Genomic DNA, 22,349 nt, shown 5'->3' with positions numbered 1-22,349 from the left:
GATGTGAGTTGAAATCCCATCACGTCAGCTGGGGGATTAAAATGCAGTTAATTAAATAAGTCTACAATTTTTTTTAACTCAGCAATGGTGACCATGAAATTACGGGAGTGTCATAAAAGCCCATCTGGTTCACTAATATCATTTCGGGAAGGAAACCTGTCAACCTTACCTCGGCCTGGCCTATACGTGACTCCAGACCCACAGCAATGTGGTTGACTCTTATCTGCCCTCTGAAATGGAATAGCAAGCCATTCAGTTGTACCAAACCGCTTTGACAAAGTCAGCACAGTGGGCGTACCACCATAAGGAACTGTAGCAGTTCAAAAAGCCGGCTCACCACCACCTTCTCGATGGCAATTAGGGATAAGCAATATATGCCAGCCTTGCCAGCAATGCCCACATCCCATGAATGAATAAATTTTTAAAAATTTTGCCTTGTAGCTAAAATTCTCCAATCCTGGCAACATCCTTGTAAACCTCCTTTGTACCCTCTTTACTGCAAACACATCTTTCCTGTAATCATAGAATCATAGAAAATTAAGACACGGAAGGGGGCCATTTGGCCCATCGAGTTGTGTACACAGTACTCTAGCTGTGGCCTATGGTTCAAGCATAACCTCTCTGCTATTATAGTCTATACCTCGGCGAATAAAGGAAAGTATCCCGTATGCCTTCTTAACCATCTTATCCACCTGTCCTGCTACTTTCAGAAATCTGTGGACACGCACTCCAAGGTTTCTCTGTTCCTCTACACTTCTCAGTATTCGACTAGTTATTGTGTATTCCCTTTCCTTGTTAGCCCTCCCCAAATGCAATACCTCACACTTCTCTCAATTGAACTTCATATGCCACTTTTTTGCTCACCTGACCAGTCTATTGATATCTCCCTGCAGTCTACAGCTTTCTTCCTCACTATCAACCACAATGCTAATTTTTGTATCATCTGCAACTTTCTTAATCATTGAAGTCTAAATCATTGATATGTACCACAAAAGGCAACAGACCTAGGGCTAGATTTTGCACTTTTTTTGCATGCATAATGCCCACTTAACGTCCATTTTACCACTGAAATGACGTATAACACCCAGATATCGTCCATTTATCCACAAAATGGACACATCGCCGAGCGTTACTTTCCCCATGTGTGTAACGGCGGGAAAAAATAATACCGCCCACCCACTTTTTTGGGCAGAATCATCAGAACGGGCAAAATCAATGCCCATAATATCGGCCAGCGTTAGTTTCCGCACGTAATTAACACCGAGATTCAATAATACTGACCACCCACTTTATTTTGTCGCAAAGGTGACATTTGCCAAAACTAACGCCAGGAGATCGCCCAGCCTCACTTTCACCACCTCGCACACATATCGCCCACAATATCGCTCGCCCAAAACATCGCTCGGACAAAGTGGAACTGTTCTCAATGAATCAAAGGTGGGCGCCATTTTTTAAATCGCAGGTCACTTCATTCAAAAGGCTACTTCAACTTCGGGGGAGTTTGGATTGACTGGAGTTCTTCTCAGGTGAAGTGACCATCTCAACAGACATATTTTCAGACTTTGGACTATTGGGGGTTTACTGTAGGTATATTTTAGTGAGGAAACTATTGCTTCTGATCAATCGCTATTATAATTTCATTGCAATGGGGCCAGCCACTTCTCAGCCTGCATCGATTAATACGCAGATACTGCAGAGTGCAAATGGCTCAATGTCTGATGCACATCATTATGTGCCTAATTTAAGATGTGCCAGAATGAGGAGGAGGTCCAGACCATACACACCCCACACGTACAAGGAAAAGAGGTCTTATCTCAATGTGTCCGAGCACACCTGCCTTCGGTGACTGCGCTTCCACAAGGTGGTGATCAGTGAAATATGTGAGCTCATCAGGCCACATATGCAGCCTGCCATCAGGCCATCAGTGTTGGTCGAGGTCAATGTCACCGCGGCACTGTCTTTCTACCCGTTCGGTTCCTTTCAGGCCTCTGCGGTCGAGATTTCCTCTCTGTTGCACCATGCCATCCATCGCTGCATTAGACAGGTCACGGAGGCCCTGTATGCGTGAAGGATGGACTTTTATCAGCTTCCCCATGACCATGGAGGCTCAGATTGATAGGGCTGGAGCATTCTACCGCATTGCTAAGTTCCCCAGGGTGCAGGGAGCAATACAGTGCACTCACATCGCCATGTGGGCACTTTCTTAGGATCCAGAGCTTTTTCGCAACAGAAAAAGATTTCGCTCCCTGAAGGTCCAATTAGTTGTCGACCACAACCAGATCATAATGACAGTGAATGCCAAATATCCAGGCAGCTTCGATGAGGCTCACATCCTGCGTGAGAGTGCTGTCTCTGACATGTTTAAGAGTCAGCCACAAGGACAATGCTGGATGCTTGGTGACAACCGATATGGCCTAGCCACCTGGCTGATGACCTCCCTGCATGACACCCACACCGAGGCCAAGAAGCGATACAACCAGAGCCACAGAGACACATGCAATGTGGTCCAGAAAAAATTAACTGTGCTTAAGCAGCTCCTCAGATGCCTGGACCACTCAGGAGGGGAGCTACAATACAACTCTAAGCAAGTAGCTAAATTTGTGGTCGTGTGCTCCATGCTATCAGGAGGGGCCAAGAATTGCCAGAAGGGACTGATGCTTCACCTCACGAGAGAGAGGAAGAGGAGGACGAGGGGCTAGACAATGACCTAGGGCCAGACAATCAGGCTACGCAACGTTGATTGAAGTTAAGTTTTTTTTTTTAACCCTTTAATGTTAAGGAATTACCAGTGTGTAATGGTGCAGCTATCTTAGACAATGCACAACAAGGTTATCTTCAATAAAAAAAAAATTATGCCAACATTGGTCTGAAATCATATGTATCACAGGCAAAAACACCCAACTCCCGCCCACACGCCACTTTTTCGACCATTGACATCAATCAAATGGTCAACGTGTCCAGCAACACAGATTACAAATGCAAAGCAGGAGGGTGGCCCCCTCCTGCCACACATTACAACAAATTGCAGACACCCAGATGGAGATATAACACAGCCATCACCTGCAGTCATGCACCTTACTTTCCTTCCCCCCTCCCCTTCTTCTCTCCACCTCTACACCGTCCCCTCCTCACTCCACATTGCCTGGTCGAAGAGCTCCTCAGGCGGTGCCTCATTGGGGACTATGAAGGCCGAGGCGGTGGTTGGATGGGTACGGGAGCAGGGATTGCCGAGGGGAGAACATTCTCTTGGTCCTGCCTCTCATCTGTCATTCGCAGTGGTGGTGAGGAACCTAGGGGTGGAGTGTTTGGGGCTGGTATCTCCAGAGTGGAGGCGGGAATGACCAGAGGAGCACTAGATGGCCTTGGGGTGGAATGGCTTCTGGAGTGTGGTGATGCAGGTTCCTTGAAATCCGCGCTCTCATCCGTAGAGAACACACCCAGCAGATTGATGGGCGAGAATCGGAGCTCCTCAGCAGCAGATGTAGGATCATCGGGTGAGTCCGGCCCCGAGCCCCCACCTTCTGGCCTCTGTGGTTTTGCCTGGGGCCACGCTGCTGGCCGAGCTGCAAAACACAAATGAGGTTATTAGAGGAGAAGGGGGTGCTAGGGTCACAAGGTAATTCCGGCACTATGCACAGCATATGCACGACAAAAGCATTACCGCTATCAAGATCATCACAAACATCACATTTCATGACCATCAACACATTTGCATTGCAATGATTTTCATTAGGCCAACATTATCTTTAGGACAATTTTAGAAATCATCTATCATATATGGTTGTTCGGATATGAGTGGGTGTGGCATCTATCGACTTTACATCACGCAATGGTGTAAACTTTACTCACGTCACTTCACTTCAGGGTCTGCAGATGCTTGCATGGCTGTCCGGGTGTGCTTCCCCACAAATGTGAGCATCCGCTGCTCCATCTCAGTGATGTCGCTGATGACTGGTGGCCCCCCACCCGTTCGCCTCTGCACAGACCTCATCGTCGATAGCTTCTTCTGTAAAAGGTGACAGGACGACATGGCATGAGATCATTGCGTGATATCATTGCTAGGTACTGTCACAGAGACTGATACAACACATAACCAACAGATGTAATCATGATTATAATGATAATTATCATTCTTTACGTAAAGACGTGCACCGTGACCGCAAGCTTTGAGTATAACATTCCCGGTAAAAGTGCAAGACGTAACATCTGCTGATAGTCACTCATGACTCTTACAAATCTAATTGTATAAATACATAAGTACATGTAAATAAACGTAATATTTACTCTTGCGGATCCCACAAGGTCTTTCTATCGTTTGCGGCATTGGTTGCCCTCACGCACCTCGCTGGTCGCTGACGAGACCACCCCTGCTATCTCAGCCCATATCTTCTGGTAAGCCTTTGGGGTGGGCTTCCCATGCCCTCCCTGGGTCAAATCACCCCAGCGTAACTCGACCTCCTGCAGGAGGGAGGCAGTTACTTTGGCCGAGAACCTCCTGGCTCTTTTGCGCCCTCCAATGTGTTCCTCTCCCACCTCACTGCTCTCGCCAGCGTCAGTCTCCACAGTGTGCTGTGACGCCTCCTCCTCTCCCTCCATTATAGGCCAAATTCGGGCAAATACCTCGCTGCTAACAGCTAATTCTTGTTTCCGTATTTGCTCTAAAGCTTTAAACTCTCCCTCCTTCCTCCCAAAGCAGCCATACCACACCCACACACACCTTCAGTCCCTCTCAGCTCCCTCTCTATCTGTCTCCTCTTCTGTGCATGTCATGATGACCCTTGACCTCCTGAATTACGGGAATCGAGCGTTGCCATGCCGTTGCTAAGGATGGCAACATTTTACGGCAGAAGGTCAGAGAGACTTATCGCTATCGCCCATTTCATATCGCTCGCGGTAACTCCCAATTTAAAAAATGGAGGCTAGGGGCTTTGAGAATGGGCTATGCTAACTCTAACTGAATTATGACACGGCCACCAAAATGTTCTTCCAGTGATACACTTTCCACCTGCCCAGCTTCATTCCCTAAAACTAAGGCCAGAACCGCTCCCTCTCTTGTTGGACTTGCTATGCCTGGCTAAAAATGTTCTCCTGGATGCATTTTAAGAATTTGGCGCTATCTATAACTTTTGCACTGATTCTATCCCAGTTAAAATTAGCATAGTGATCCCTCCCTTGAATCTATGCTCAGATTCCCATCCCCCAGTCAAACTAGATTAACCCCCTCCCCCACCAGCACTTGCAAACGTCTCCACGAGGATATTGGTCCTGGCCCTGCTGAGGTGTAACTCATCCGGCTTGTACAGGTCCCATCACCCCCAGAACCGGTCCCAATGCCTCAGGAATCTAAAGCCCTCCCTTCTGCACCATCCCCCCAGCCATGCATTTATCTGCTCTATCCTCCTATTTCTGTACTCACTTGCACATGGCATCCGGAAATGACTACCTTTGAGTCCTGCTTATTAATCTCTTTCCTAGCTCCCTAAAATCTCATCCCTCTTTCTACCTATATCATTGGTACCGATAGGGACCACAACCGTTGGCTATTCACCCTCTCCCCACAGAATGCCCTGCAGCCGCTCAGAGACATCCTTGACCCTGACATCAGGGAGGCAACATACCATCCTGGAGTCACGTCTGCGGCTGCAGAGACGCCTGTCATTTCCCCTAATTAATGAATTCCTATCACTATTGCTTTTCTGACCTTGCTCCTTTCCTCCTGTACAGCTGAACCAACATGGAGTCATGGATTTGGCTCTGGCTGCACTCTCCAGATGAACCATCGCCCTCACCAGAACTGAATACTGTTTAGAGAGCAAGGTACATTCAGGGGACTACCTGCCTGGTCCTCCTTGTCTGTCTGGTGGTCATCCACTTCCTCTCTGCCAGCTCCTGAAACATGCTATCCACGGAGCTTTCAGCCTCGCGAATGCACTGCAGAGATGCCAGCCGCTGCTCAAGATCTGAAACCCAGAGTTGGAGCTCCTCCAGCTGACGACACTTCCTGCCCGAGAAGCATCCTGGACTTCCCACATGGCACAGGATGTGCATTCAATGGGACTGAGGTGCCCTGCCATGCCTCTATTTATTAGACTACTAACTAACCTTCTTTGTTTAACCCACTGGCCTTGCTAGAGAGAAAGGAGACAAAATTATTTACTCAAGTTTAATACTAAACACAAATTGGGCTGGAAATTTGGTTGTGTAGCGCCTCTGTTAGCACCCTAGAGGGGCGGTAATGCTTCTTGAATTGTGTCCCACCCAGTTGCGCATCTTGCAGCACTTGGCTAGGAAAGTTGCTGCTGGTTTTGCGATGGTGCAAACCGTTACTGCATGATGTCAGTTGTCGTGCAACGACGCGCCAGCGCCCCGCTTGCTAAATTAGGTGCGGCCGCCTCATTTAGCGTCTGCCCCCAATCACGCCCAAGAAACCGGGTGGTACCACCTTCCATTGCCACTATCTGCAGCCTATGTAAACGGAGGAGGAAGAGCATTAATCGCAGGTCACATTGAGTACAATGTTTCCACAGAGCACGGTACATGAACCTCTGACTTTAAATCGGAAGATTGATCTGCCATTACAGGGTTCTTACAATTTGAGTGAAATAATTTAATGGGTGCATTACTAATTCGTCAGTGTCACCTACACTCCATGCTCTGGCTAGGCGGCATGAAGTTCGAAGGGCTGTTGGCCATATAGGTCCAAGAATGAGGAGAGGCCGCAGACGTCTGTACAGGAGGCCTTACCCCTCATGAATTTACAGGAAGCAATGCTCATAGCTCCACCTGTGTTTCCGAAAGGAAGATATGCCATCTCCTACTGGCAGGCCTGCAGCCTCACATCGGCACCAGGACTGTGCTGCCTGTCACAGTGAAGATTGTTGTGGTGCTGGCCTTCTATGCCACTGGCTCCTTCCAGGCTGCATCAGGAGACATATGCAGCATCTCTCAATACGCTGCACATCGCTGCATTTGTCATGTCAGACATGCTCTCTACGCCCGCAGAATGGACTTCATAACGTTCCCAATGAACAGGGAGAGCCAGAATTAGCAGGCATGTGGGTTTGGCAGGATTGCGGGTTCAAGGAGCCATTGACTGCACACACATGACCTTGTGAGCACCATTCGACAACGCAGAAACCGAAAGGGATACCACTCCCCAAACGTATAGCTGGTGTGCAGTGCATCCTCGCAGTGAATGCCTGCTATCCAGGGAGTGCCCATGATGCTCACCATGGGCAGGGTGCTGCTGGCTGCTCGGAGACAAAGGATATGGCCTAGCCACCTGGCTAATGACTCCGCAACCCCACCAACAGATCTCATTATTCATTGTGGTTTGCTGCATGCTGCACAACTTGGCCATCATGAGGGCCCAGGCCTTGCCAGTGGGGATCGCAGGACCACTTCAGGAAGAGGGGGAAGAGGAGGAGTAAGAGGAACGGGAGATTGGCGATGCCCCAAATGTCCAGCAAAATGACGAGGAACAGCAGCAGTCACGGAGGAAGCAGCGTGCCAAAGTTGGCGGCTGTAGTGTTATTCGGCTCATAAGGGATTGGTTTGCTTAAATGGAGAGAGCTGAGAAATGCAGCTAATAATGACCACACATTGTGCCACATTAATGCCACATCTCCGTCACAAGTCCACAGTCATACACCAGAGGTGAAGGAGATGATCAAAGTACCAGTTTATATCTCAAACATCGCTCAAACAACCCCAAAAACCCCACACTCTCAAATAAAACAAAATGGAGCACCCGCCCCTTCAAAGAACCCAAACAAAGATGAGTCTTCATTATATTTCTACAGAGGTCCCTTGGGAGACATTTGTTCAGTGGGCCTTATGCTGACATTTCCCATCTTTCTGCCTCACCCTCTCCCACGCTTAATGCTCCTCCTCAATGTGGCCTCAGTGCCTGCAGCAACCAATGTCTGCAAGACCTTGCATGGCTTTGGCCTGTGATGTCATGGCTGCTGCCACGTTAACCATGGCACATGCCATCACCTCTGGGACCCCACTGTCACTCTTTGTGGCCACTTCCCGATTTAGATGGGGCGGGATTGGCTCAGTGGACTGCTGCGAGGTATAGGCTTGATGCAGCCTCTGCCATGAGCAAAGCAAGTGAATTCACGTTCTGTGGCACCCTCCCCAATGCACACATAATCTCACAGTGCACCTGCGTAGACTCCCTGGACATAGCCTCCCAATCCAAGTGCTTAGCTGCCTGACTCTGAGTAGGCATTCTCGGCCGACTTACTCTCTGGAAAGCTGGCCCCTCAGCTTCCCTCGTGCTGTGCATTGTTGCAGGCCACTGGGGCCAGGAACGCCAGGATCAACAAACCCCAGGAATGTGGTGGTGTCCTCCACCAAGCTGGTCTCCCCACTCACTGGCACTGAGATCGGGACCCGCTCTGTCACCACACATGTCTCCACATCCTCCTCATCTTCCCCTTCGTGTAATGACAGCGGCTGACGGTCAGGCTGCGGCTCATCTGGCTCATCATCTGTAAGCACAAAGCAACACAAGTGTGGGTAGCTGTTGGGGGGGGGGGGTGGCGCAGGAAGGCAAGAAGGAGGGGACATCGTTGTTTTGGAGCTACATGTTGTGAGACATGTGGGTTCAAGGGTGAGGGGTCTCAGAGATAACGTCCATCTCATTCACAAACCGTCACTGTCTGCCTTGCCGGCCACCACTGCCCCGACTGGTGCGTCCATGAGGGCGGGCACTCGCTCCTCGATCGCAGTAAGGTCCTGGAGGTCATGCTCCTCACCTCCCGTCCGCTCCTGGTCTCGCCTGTTGTGGGTGAGTTTGGCCTGCAATAACCAAAACAAAAAGTTGTCAGTGGGTCTGTAGCTACTCGTATACTTGTATACTTGGACCATATACAGTAAACACCTCAAATCGCTGGAGAATTAACACCAACGATGTCTCCGCAAGATCCTGCAAATCCCCTGGGAGGACAGACACACCAACGTCAGTGTTCTCGCACAGGCCAACATCCCCAGCATTGAAGCACTGACCATACTCGACCAGCTCCGTTGGGCGGGCCACATTGTCTGCATGCCCAACACAAGACTCCCAAAGCAAGTGCTCTACTCGGAACTCCTACATGGCAAGTGAGCCCCAGGTGGGCAGAGGAAACGTTTCAACGACACCCTCAAAGCCTCCTTGATAAAGTGCAAGATCCCTACCGATACCTGGGAATCCCTGGCCAAAGACCACCCTAAATGGAGGAAGAGCATCCAGGAGGGCACCGAACACCTCGAGTCTCATCGCCGAGAGCCTGCAGAAAATAAACGCAGGCAGCGGAAGGACCATGTGGCAAACCAGACTCCCCACCCACCCTTTCCTTCAACAACTGTCTGTCCCACCTGTGACAGAGACTGTAATTCCTGTATTGGATTATTCAGTCACCTTAGAACTCACTTTTAGAGTAGAAGCAAGTCTTTCTCGATTTCGAGGGACTGCCTATGATGTTGATGAGCTATTTGTGTACCACAATGAGTCTACAGTAAGTGGTTCAATACTAATGTCACGAGGTTTGAATCTCTGCATCTCAGCCTGTGTGGCAGCACACAGTGGATGTGTCAATGGTGGGATTTGAGGACAAAGAGCTATGAGTAAGTATGAGGCGGAAGGCATGGAGAGTTAAAAGGTGTCGGTGGGTGTCCTCAGTCTGAGTCGGGAGTTAGAGGGTGAGAGACGCTTGGATGTGCGATGCATATCTGGTGAGGCGATAGAGCGTTTTAGGGTGTCTCCAGAAGGGGTGGGCAGTGTAAAGCTTTTACAATGTGTAAGACAGTGAGGCTCACATGAACGCAATGCAAGGTTATTGTAAAGGGTATTCACCCTGATGACCCTAGTGAGTTCGTTGTATTTCTTGCCACATTGTGTCGCTGTCCTGGCCACCATGTTGTGGGCAGAGACGTGTGGGGCCACCTCGCTCCACAATATCCTGAACACCCTTGGCGATGGCCTTCCTCCTCCTACAGGATGTAGTGCATTGTTGTGCCTCTCAACAGCCTCCAACAAGGCCTCCAGGGCTGTGGCTGAGAAACGATGCGCTATCTGCCTTCCTCCCTGCTCCTCCATTTTCCCGCTCAAAGGTCAGTGAGGTGGTGGAGCTGCGCATGCTCTGCAGGACCTTCTCCAATGCACCCATGAGCTCTCGGTGCATTTGCTTGGACACCCTGGACATAATCTCCAAGTACAGGACCATGTCTGCCTGCCTCTCAGCCAACTCACCCTCCGGGCGGCTGACCTCTGAGCTTGCCCTTGCGCTGTGCATTGTTGTAGACCACTCTAGCCAGGAGCCTCAGGCTCTTCGAACCCCAGAAATTCAAGGTCTTCGACCGATGTGGTTTCCCTACTTGGTGGGACTGATGGAGCATCCCGCTCACTCAACAAACTGTCATTCCCTCCCTCGTCATCTCCCCCATCGGCCGATGATGACGGATCCGCCCTTCTGGATCATCATCTATAAGCACAAAGCAGCAGACGTGTGGTGAGCAGCAGGGGAGGGGGCAGGGAGGTAAGAGGAAGGTGGCATTGGACATTTATATATAAAGTGGGTAGGCCTTTTGATATCAAGGGTCACAGATCTCATATAAGTCGCAAACGCCATTCACATACCATCTGCTTCGCCACCCACCACTGCGCCAACTGATCCTGTAGATCAGGCTCTCCACCTCCGGTGCGATGCTGTTTTTGATGATTATGAGCTAATTTCACCTGCAATAAGAAAAAGCAGGAGTGAGTTTGTGTGCAGCTCGTCATGTGGTACATGTGCCTTCCAGAATAAAATAGCTCCTACTGTCTGGAAGTTTGCAGATGTCCATTAGTATTTGCGTGGCTGCATATGGGAATGGTGGGATGAGATGAGATGAGAGCCACCTAGGATTATGGGTCAGGCTGACATTTTGCAAATGCATATCAAGAGTGAAAGGGTAGTGCAAGGAGGGATGAGACTGAACAGGGAACATGAAAGTACGCGACGCTTGCATGCACAGGGCATGGCTGCTGAACTGAGCCACCACTTTTTAGGTGGCTTCACCAACCAAGACCATGGCCTGGGACAGATAGAGAAGGGGCAGGTACTGTAAAGACATTACATTGTGTGAGGCAGTGAGGTTTATATCATAGCATTGCTGTATTAATAGAAAGGGTACTCACCCTGATGAGTTCGTTGAACTTCTTCCGACATTGTGTTGCAGTTCGCGGCACCGTGTCTCTTGCAGAAACATCCTGTGCCACCTCCCTCCAAAACCTGTGATCAACTCGTGGGACAGGCCTCCTTCCTCCTGGATGCTGCAGCACATCCACTTCCTTTTAATTACCTCTATCATGGCCTCAGTGACCCTGGCTGAGAAGCAGTCTGCACGCTGACAACCTTCCTACTCCTCCATTTTCCAGCTGTGCTCAGAGTGCACAGTTGGAACTGTACACGCGTATATTTAAAGTGCCACGCCTTTAAGAATCACCTGGATTTATCGCAGGCCTCGGAGCATGTGCATTTCATCTTCCATTTTTGCGCTGCGATTTTCAGTTGGAGTGCCCGAGCACAGGTGTGGAAAACCTGATTTAGCGCCCTCTATCCCTCGGTGCGATTCAACCAAATTTCCGGTAAGAGGCGCAAACTTTTAGAAGGCGCGAGACTTACCGCCCCACTAGCAATAACGCCTCAAAATGGGCAGGACCAAATTTCCAGCTCTGAGAACGGGCTAGCAATTTCACAGCATGCAGTCTGCTGCACTTGAAATTTGTTTTCTACCACTAGGGCCACAAGTAACGAGATGCATATATAATAAACGTGTGCTTTAGGAGAGTAAAGTTAGTGCTGTCAAAGGGGATTTGCGCTCAAATGGAGTTCATGTTGGAGAGAGGACTATAACACTGTAGCCCGGAGTGTCCAACCAGTGCTCCCTTCAAGCGTGGCTCCTCACTGGGGGCATGGGAGTGCTGAAAGTATTATAATGTGTTTTCAATAAAAAAGAATAACTTAATCTTTAGATTGGAAACAGGTTCCTGAAAATTTCAGTCTCACTGAGCTGACTAATTTTGTTTTTTATGTTAAAATTTATATTGTAACAATACAACTATTCAAACATCGGTGCTGGCATTATTAAAGAAATAACTAAAATTAAAAGAAACACAATTTAAAGTAAAAATAAAAATCATCACTGTAATTATCCTCATCCTTTTATCTCTTTTTTATTCCTATTCTATCTTCTTTCCCATTCTCTCTCTGTCTTTTTTAACTTTAATTTTACTCCATTTGTGTCCTCTCTAATCTATCTTATATTTCCTAACCATTTTTTCTACTACAGCATTACATTTAAAAGTTTTTGTTTACATGTTCATTCTCTCATCTGGCTTTCAGCCTCCATTTTAGAGGTGGGAACAAGTTCAGAAAAACACAAGTTTTGTTGGCTCAAAACCAGTTTTAATATAATTTATTGGCAAATCAAAAGCCCAGACTTGGAAAGTTGACACAGTCACGTAAATCTTTTATGTGTTTTACATGTCAAAACCCAGGTCTGCTGAATGAAAATTGGTGGAGTTGAAAGGTTTAAATTACATAGCATTTATTATGCAGATGGAAATTGTTATAGTGCCTGATCATGTCAAAATATCTCAAAGTGTTTCACAATTAATTACATTTAAACTGAAGTGACTGTTACATGTAATAAAATGCAAGAGCTATACAGAGCCCAGCAAAATAATCAGGGATAAGGCCCAAAAAGGTGCGAAAGGATTGTAATGCATGATCTGCCTGCGCCCGTTAAAAATCATGCAGGGAGCACGCAAAATACGTGCTGCCTGCTGTTGTACATGAGTGAAGTACTGAGCCCAGCACTGAACACACTGCTGGTCAGCTCAGCGATCAGCAGGAGGCCCAATTTCATGGCAAGTGTGATCTCTATTTAAAGTTAGCCTGTAGTGTGAAATGCAGTCTGCACTTCTTAAAGGGGAGATGCCTCATTGTTAGTATAGCAAAGGAAAATGTAAGGATGCCTTGCTGCAATTATACAAGGCTTTGGTGAGACCACACCTGGACTACTGTGAAAAATTTTGGTCTCCTTATCTGAGGAAGGATATATTTGCCTTAGAGGCAGTGCAACAAAAGTTCACTAGATTGAGTCCTGGGATGAGAGGGTTGCCCTATGAGGAGATATTGAATAGATTGGGCCTATACTCTGGAATTTAGATGAATGAGAAACAATCTCATTGAAACATACAAGATTCTGAGAGGCATTGACAAGGTAGATGCTGAGAGGTTGTTTCCCCTGGCTGAAGAGTCTAGAACTAGGGGCATAGTCTCAGGAAAAGGAATCAGCCATTTAAGATTCAGGTGAGGAGGAATTTCTTCACTCAGAGGGTTGTGAATCTATAGACTTCTCTATTTCAAAGGGATGTGGATGCTGAATCATTGAGTATATTCAAAGCTGAGATAGATAGATTTTTGTACTCATGGGAAATCAAGGGATATGGATATCAGGCGGGAAAGTGGAGTTAAGGTTGAAGATCAGCCATAATTTTATTGAATGGCAGAGCAGGCTTGAGGGGCCTTATGGTCTACTCCTACTCCTAATTCTTATGTTCTTATGCACAATTAACTCAACAGTACAGAGAAAAGGCACCTCGGGTCTCCGATGCAGCACTGGTGGGTTTAGTGCACGGTTTCGAAAGGAGGAGACAGATCCTCTTAGCACAGGGTGCCAGGAGGTCCTCCAGACAGATGCAAGAAGGCAATGGGAGCAGATTGCTATGCGGTCAGTGCCACCAATCTTTTCCCCAGGACCTGGATCTAGTGCCGAAAGAAGTTTAATGACCTCACATTAGTGGTCAACGTCTGTGAATTCAAATGTCATATACCAATTACTGCACTACGAGCCTCGCATGCACCCATCACTCAGCTACTCAACAAACTCTATCAATCACCACTCATACCTCACATTCAGAGCTTCACCTCATCCTCACATACTGTTGCAAGCCTCACACCCACATCTTACACCTTGCACACACTGCCAGCTATTCAAGCATGACAGGTACATCAGCCAAATACATTGCACCACAATCACTGACAAACTTCCCTTTTGCTGGCCAAGATGGCACATAACCAGCACCAGCTAACAGTCGGGGGGCAGGCACAGCTATAGAACCTGACCCAGCTGGCGGAGACGGTGCTGCATATCATTGGAGGGGTCGTCACTGAGGCCATGGCAATCGGCGAGGTTGAAAGCATTGATGATGGTATGCTTATACCTAATCCCCCTTCTCACATCCCACTTCCTCCTCATCCTACAATCTCTTCTCACTCACAAGCTGCTGATGATGTAAGCATGCACCTCTTGCTTTCCCCCCTTCCCCCACCCGTTTGCATTTCTCCTTTCAATTAACCAAGAACTCTAAGCAGCCTAGCCTGTGCAGGAAGAACAAGAGGAGGAGAGTGATGGAGAAGAAGAGACACCATCACTTGATCTGACACTCCCAGGCACCAGCTCAGAAAATGGCACTGTGTGTACTTTAGAGGGTAGTATAGAGGCAAGATCTGCACGTGGTAAGTCACCGGGCACGAGTGATCTTCAGGCAGGGCAGATGGAAAGGGTAGTGTAGGTGCCAGCTCCCTGGAGAGCGAGGTCGCACAGGAGTTCTGCTGCAGAGGAATCAGAAGAGGAATTCAATGAGGGGACCTTCAGAAGAAGAGTGATGGGCATGCACACAGAAATGCTTGGTGCAATGGTAGGCCTGCAAGAAATCCAGTTGTCACTGTCAAGGAGCATGGAGTATTCCAGCTCCAATCTTGCACAGGGCTTCGCGCAGAGCCCCGGAGCCCATGATTTCCAGGATGGAAGTGATGGGCAACTCCATTAGAGCACTTGTGAACTCAAACATGATGTAGGGTGTGATAGGCAAAGTCTACACTTCTATTGCAGCACAAGCGGAAGCGATCCAATGTCTGAGCACTGAGTTAAAGCTCAGCTTTCTGCCATGCAAGCTCTGACTGCTGCTATCGTGGCTGCATTTACCAGTGTTCAAAGAGGCTTGCAGCATCTCACAGCAGTCTAGCAATTTGTCCTCCAACAGATTACTAAGATTGCTATGGCGCTGCCCCAGGGGAGTGCCAGTGGCTCTGTGGAGCACGAACCTGCTGTCCTCTCTCAGGATGTCAGCATTTCTATTTCCACTATTGCCACTCCATCAGTGCCCTTTTTGTTGCCCTTCAGCCCGACAGCCCAGATTGCTGCCACCCATGCCGAGGTGGTACAGTCTACAGCTGGGCCTTCTTGGGTTAGAGCTGCTCGATGTCATCCTGCAAGACCATCTGCAGTCTCCTCCACTGAAAGTCATCGGCCTTCTACCAGCTATGCTGCAGCCACTGGGGTAGCACAGCACAGGAACACGAGCATAGGCAAAGGCACACTAAAGACAGGCACTAAGCGAATGTGCAAGGGTGATTAGATGACGTTGTTATGTAGCATTGGAATGAATTATTTATAAACTATGTTTGGAATGTTTGTTTTATGATGGCTCCAATATCAGCATTGCGATCAAGTGGATGCTGTTATGTTCTGTGACAGAGGGATGGTAAGGTGGGGAAGTGTTGAGCAATGGGGATTTGGAGTTTCATTCAGGGGAAACGGAGTTGGATGATGCGCTCACAGAAAGCCCATCCAGAGTGAGGATTTGCAGATTGTCTCCTCCCTTCCTCTTCATCCTCCTCTTCCTCCTGAGGTCGTTGCAGAACTTGTGGTGCCAAGGGCTGTCTCTCTCATGATGTCCAAGTTGAGGAGGATGCAGCAGACAACACAAATTGGAACATCTGATCTGGCGAGTACTGGAAGGCTCCTCCTGAACGATCAAAGCAGAAGAACTGTTGCTTGAACACCCTGATGCTCAATGATGTTCCTGGTGGCTGCATGGCTCTCATTATATGATTGCTGGCCATGAGTGGTAGGGTTGCAGAGTGGAGTCATCAACCAGGTATAGAGTAGAAAGCATTGTCACCGAGCAGCTACCCTTGGGTTCGACGTGCTGGCTGGAAGATTGCTGGCACTGCGGACTGGTGCAGGATGAAGGCATCATGACTGCTGCCAGGAAACCAGGCATTCACCATCATGATATGCTGGTTGCGGTCGCACACCAACTGCACATTAAGTGAGTGGTAGCTTTTGCGGTTACGTTACATGTCACCGTTGATACGCAGCTCGATGGCGCCCTGTACCATGGGGAAGCCCAATATTGTGGCAAAGCTACATGCACGCTCCTCCAGCTTCTTTCTGTTTAGAGAGAAGACAATGAAGTCCCCTCTCCTGGAGTATAGAGCCTCTGTGACCTCCCAGATGGAGCGATGGATGGCGAACTGTGAGATGTTTACTATATCGTCTGTTCCATCCTGGAAAGATCCACTGGCGAAAAAATTCAGGGCAACAGTCACCTTAAGTGCCACTGGCAGTGCTGTCATTGTTCTGTTCTGAGGCTGCAGGTCTGGTTCTAAGAGGTGGAAAAGATCTGTGACCATTTCCTTGGTGAAGTGGAGTAATCAAACACACTGCTTCTGGTCTAGGTGCAGGTAGGAGAACTGCTCCCAGAAGACCCTAGCAAGGTAAGGCCTCCTGATGGGGGCCTTCCACCCCTCCCTCTGCGAGCAGCTTGTCTTTGGTGCTTCTGCTTTATCTCCCTGTCGTGTCTGCAAGTAGAGCCCACATAATTGGAAGCAAATGGTATAGTCAGAGGCCTTCCAGTAGGAGCTAACACCTCCCCAATGTCCAGCAGCACTCCCTGCAAACTTAACAACCTTATAAATGTCTTCCAGCAAACCAGTATTTATAAAAACTCTGCAACAGCAAGTACAAGAGAAATAATCAACTTACCTGCAAATTGGATCTTTCCCTTTTAAAAGTGCTGGTGGGGGTCCATCGTGTAGCTGAATGCATGTTCAACTGTTCATATATAGGAGAGAGCTTTTAAACCTAGAGATCAGAGTACTACCAGCTCACTCAACTGAAACACAATACCCTCGCTAACAGTATTGCTAATTTAACTAATCCATTAAGAACAACTTGAATTATAACCGTGTTTGCAGGATTCATTTGTAAGACCTCGTAGAAGGATTCTCCAATGAATCAGCTTCTGAGTGAAGTGTTCCTCCAATTGGTTGGCCATCAAATGCTGTTATTAGTGATCTCCTTGAGTTACAAATTGGCTGAATGAATGAATGGTTAGAGAACGGAATTAGCCCATTCAGCCAGTCGAGCCCATCTCGGCTCAGCTAGTCCCACTCCACCGCCCTTTCCCCGTAGCCCTGCAAATTTTTTCTTTCAGGTGCTCATCCAACTCCCTTTTGAAAGCCGTGATTGAGTCTGCCTCCACCATTCTTTCAGGCAGTGCATTCTAGATCCTAACCACTCACTGCTCCCAATTATGTCGCCTTTGGTTCTTTTGCCAATCACCTTAAATCTGTTTCCTCTGGTTCTCGAACCTTCTGCCAATGGGAACAGTTTCTCTCTATCTACTCTGTCCAGATTGGCTAACTAACAGAAAACAGAGAGTCGGGATAAATGGGTCATTTCCGGTTGGCAAACAGTGACTAGTGGGGTGCTGCAGGGATCAGTGCTGGGTCCTCAACTATTTACAATCTATATTAATGACTTGGATGAAGGGGCCGAGTATAATGTAGTCAAGTTTGCTAATGATACAAAGATGGGTAGGAAAGCAAATTGTGAGGCGGACACAAAAAATCTGCAAAGTGATATAGGCAAGCTAAGTGAGTGGGCAAAATTTTGGCAGATGGAGTATAATGTGGGAAAATGTGAGGTTATCCACTTTGGCAGAAATAATAGAAAAGTAAATTATAATTTAAATGGAGAAAAATTGCAAAGTGCTGCAGTATGGAGAGATCTGGGGGGTCCTTGTGCATGAAACAGAAAAAGTTAGTATGCAGGTACAGCAAGTAATCAGGAAGGTAAATGGAATGTTGTTTTTTATTGCAAGGGGGATAGAGTATAAAAGCAGATAAGTCCTGCTACAACTGTACAGGGTATCGGTGAGGCCACACCTGGAGTACTGCGTACAGGTTTGGTTTCTGTATTTAAGGGAGGATATACTTACATTGGAGGCTGTTCAGAAAAGTTTCACTAGGTTGATTCCGGAGATGAGGGGGTTGACTTATGAGGATAGGTTGAGTAGGTTGGGCCTATACACATTGGAGTTCAGAAGAATGAGTGGTGATCTTATTGAAACTTATAAGATAATGGGGCCAAGTTTTTTTGGAGCAACTGGTTTAGAATGTAGTATCTTAGAAATTTGAATTCTCGGCATTTAGTTTGCTCCAGTTCTAGTCAATTCGAACAGTTTCACTTTGGAACAGAATTTTTTTTTCAAAAGGGCGTGTCTCCGGCCACTTACGCCTGTTTTCAAAGGTTAGGCAGTGAAAACTTACTCCAAACTAACTTAGAATGGAGTAAGTGAAGATTTTTGTACATTCGAAAAAACCTTGTCTACACTTTAGAAAATCAGGCGTAGTTTACAATTTAGGCGTAGGGAAAGTGGGGGAGGGGGGGTTTAAAGGGAAGTTTACAAACATTAAACACTTCAGTTTTACAAATAAAGAGCCATCATCAATACAAAATGATAAATACATCAATAAATCAACCAATAAATCAATCAAAAAAAATTAATAAAAAACAAAAATGTTTTAAAAATCAATAAATAAAACATTTTCTACTTACCGACTGCAGCACCGGGAGTCCTCCAACAGTGCGCTGGGACGGCCCCCACAGTGTGTCTCTGTCAGTGTCTCTATCTCTCTGTCTGTCTGTGTGTGTGTCTCTCACTCTCTGTCAGTGTTTGTGTTTCTGACAGCGAGGGGAGGGGGAGAAGGGGGTTGGGAGAGGGAGGGAGAGAAGGGGGGTGGGAGGGGGAGAAGGAGGGTGGGAGGGGGAGAAGGGTGGTGGGAGGGAGAGAAGGCGGGTGGGAGGGGGAGTGGAGGGGGATGGGAGAGGGAGAAGGGAGGTGGGGAGGTAGAAGGGGGTGGGGAGGTGGAGGAGGGAGGTAGAGGGGGGTGGGGTGGGGGAGAAGGGGGGTGGAGGGGAGGGGGAGGAGGGAGGTAGAGGGGGATGGAGTGGGGGAGGAGGAGGGTGTGGGGGAGGAGGAGGGCGGTGGGGAGGAGGATGGCGGTGGGGAGGAGGATGGAGGAGGAGGAGGGGGGTGGGGGGAGGAGAGGAGGGGCGAGGAGAAGGGGGGAGAAGAGGGGGAGAAGGGGGGGAGAGGATGGAGGGGGAGAAGGGAGAGAGGAGGAAGGGAAGGAGAGAGGAGGGAGGGAAGGAGAGAGGAGGGAGGGAGGGAAGAAGAGAGGAGGGAGGGAAGGAGAGAGGAGAAGGGGGGAGAAGGGAGAGAGGATGGAGGGAGGGAAGGAGAGAGGATGGAGGGAGGGAAGGAGAGAGGAGGAAGGGAGGGAAGGAGGGAGGGTGGGAAGCAGAGAGGGGGGGTGAAGGGAGAGAAGGAGGCTGAACGGCCAGGCCTAAGACTTCGGGCTGGATTTACAGGAAGGTGGAGTTGGGTCTCGGGGGGTGTGGGAGGGGGTGGTCGCAGAGATCCGGGGGGGGAGAGAGTCGCGCAGGGGGTGGGAGGGAGTCGCAGAGGTCCGGGGGGGGGGGAAGGGGGAAAGAGAGTCACGGAGGACTGGGGGGGGCGCGGAGGTCGGGTCGCCGGGGGGGGGGGCGCGGGGGGCGGGTCACAGGGGGCGGGGGGGAGAGCGGGGGTCGGGTCAGGTCAGGTGGGAGGAGCCTTATCCACGCAGCCCCAGTAAGGCCATTCGGCCAGGGCTAGGGGCTGCGTGCTTCGGGCCCCTCCCACAGTTTTGGGCGCCTGGAGCTACTGCACATGCGTGCCCACTGTAGCGCACATGTGCAGAGGTCCCGGCACTGTTTTCAGCGCAGGGATCTGGCTCCACCCCCCACAGCTCGTGCTGCGCCGCGCCCAGCTCCCGGGGACCTGCAGGAAGCCGGAGAATAGGTAAGTTTTCTTTCGGCGTACTTTCTGGCGCGAAAAACGGGCGTCCAGGTCGGCGCGGCCCGAAACTTGGGCCCAATGAGGGGGCTCAACAAGGTGGATGCAGAGAGGACATTTCCACTTATAGGGGAAACTAAAACTAGGGGATACAGGGCTCAAGTTGCTCCTATTTTTTTGGAGCAACTAGTTTAGTATGGAGTATCTTAGAAATTGCAATTCTCGGCATTTAGTTTGCTCCAATTCTAGTTAGTTAGAATAGTTTCATTTTAGAACATTTTTTTTTCTAAAGGGAGAATTACCAGCCACTTACGCCTGTTTTGCAAGTTTAGGCAGCGAAAACTTACTCCAAACTAACTTAGAATGGAGTATGTGTAGATTTTTGTACGCTCAGAAAACCTTGCCTACACTTTATAAATTAAGCACAGGCAGCGAGAGATAGGGGGGGGAAGAGAAGTTAGATGGAAGTTAGGGGATTATACAAAGCATTAAACATTTCACTTTTAACCATAAAGATGCATAGAAACCATCATAATTTTTAAATAACTATAAATGAACATTAAATCAAGTAATAAAAATTCAAAGTCCTACCTTACTGACTGGAGCACGCACCAGAATTGGCGTATTTTGTACCTAGACGCTTATTAATTTAGGTGTTTATTAATTTGCTGCTTCCAGATTGCAAGATTCCACTTTTAGAATTCCAACCAGTCCGGAATAAAAACAGGGCGTTTCTCCCCAGTCTAGGCACGCTTCCCGCGGATGCGGTCTTGGAGTGTCATCTCCTTACTTTGCCGAAATCTGTGGTTGTCAGAGAATGTTCAAAGACGAGGATCTCGAGTCCAGCTCAGAGACGTCAATATCGGGCAGGTCCCACATCTGAGCTTTTCAGTCACGAGTTTGTATCAGTCACTTACCTGGAGTGTTTTCTCACAGCCAGAACATAGTCTTGTTAAATGGTGCAAGCTGCGTCTGTCAACAGGAGTTGTGTGTGAGTTTTCTGCTCTGTTACTGATCATCATCCCAGCTATAATCGGTGTGGGTGTTTCTAGGAAGCCCAAGTCCCGATAACTATTTAAGCACATCTTCAATGCCCGGGGAGCCCGTTCAGCCAGGGCTAGGGACGGCGTGCTTCGGGCCATCCCATGCAGAGTTGCAGAGATTCCGGTTTCGAGGAACTACTGCACATGCGCGCACACTCTAGCACGCATGTGCAGAGGCCCGGCACTGTTTTCAGCGCCGGGACCTGGCTCAGGCCTCCCCACCCCTTGTGCTGCACTACGCCGAGGCCGAAGACATCCTGAGGAGCTCGGAGAATTAGAAGGTAACTTTTCGCCGCCCTTTTTATTCTAGAAAGTCGGCGCGCCTCATGGAGGTGCACCGTTTTTACAGGGGGCAGAAACTTGGGCCCCATAATCTTAGGATTATGGACCACCCATTTAAAACTGAGATGAGGAGAAATTTCTTCTCTCAGAGCATTGTAAATCTATGGAATTCTCTGCCCCAGAGAGCTGTGGAGGCTGTGTCATTGATTATTTTTAAGGCGAAGATAGACAGATTTTTGAGTGAAGGGAGTAAAGGGTTATGGGGAGTGGGCAGGGATGTGGAGCTGAGCCCATGATCAGATCAGCCATGATCTTATTGAATGGTGGAGCAAGCTCAAATAGCCTACACCTGCTCCTATTTCTTATGTTCTCTTATGTTCTTATGACCTCTCGTGATTTTCAACACCTCGATCAAATCTCCTCTCAATCTTTGCTCTAAGGAGAACAACCCCAGCCTCTTCAGTCTATCCACGTAACTGAAGTCCCTCATTCCTGGAATCATTCTCGTTAATCTTTTCTGCACCCTCTCGAATGGCTTCACATCCTTCCTAAACTGCAGTCCCCAGAATTGCACACAATACTCTAGTTGAAGTCGAACCAGTGTTTTATACAGATTCATCATAATTTTCACACCTTTGATTCTATGGGCTAGAATTTTGGTTTTCAGCGAAAGTAGTAGTTTTACACCAAAATTACCATTTTCGCTGCGCTACCATTTTTAGGCCCGCTTTTTGGCCTTTAATTCAGCAAAAATCAACATTGCATGAGGATCTGCGGCGCAAACCGTGAATTTTGGCAAATTTCGTCCGGGGCCAGAAGTGCTGCGAGAGAGGCCTTGGGAGGGGGGAAAAACAACAACAAAAAAAATTGCAAAGAACAAAAAAAACATTCACAAAATCCATACCTACTAAATCGCTGAAAAAGAATTAAAAAATAAAAACTTTAACTTCCTTTTTTTGCAGGTCTTCATACTTAGCGCTGTTGGCAGGGCTGCCCTGTAGGTTTTTCCCTGTCGGTAC

At 48.4% G+C, this 22,349-nt stretch overlaps 1 protein-coding gene across 5 annotated transcripts in view; it reads left to right on the top strand.

Moving 5' to 3' along the window:
• LOC139263909 (uncharacterized) overlaps positions 1–22,349 on the top strand; it is a 71,462-nt gene that overhangs the window by 40,158 nt on the left and 8,955 nt on the right. The gene's annotated exons all lie outside the window — the stretch shown is intronic.

Source organism: Pristiophorus japonicus, chromosome 5, assembly GCF_044704955.1.
Source record: "Pristiophorus japonicus isolate sPriJap1 chromosome 5, sPriJap1.hap1, whole genome shotgun sequence".
Taxonomy (NCBI): domain Eukaryota; kingdom Metazoa; phylum Chordata; class Chondrichthyes; family Pristiophoridae; genus Pristiophorus; species Pristiophorus japonicus.
The sequence above is the reverse complement of the archived record's forward strand: the minus strand, read 5'-3'. Positions and strand labels throughout refer to the sequence as shown.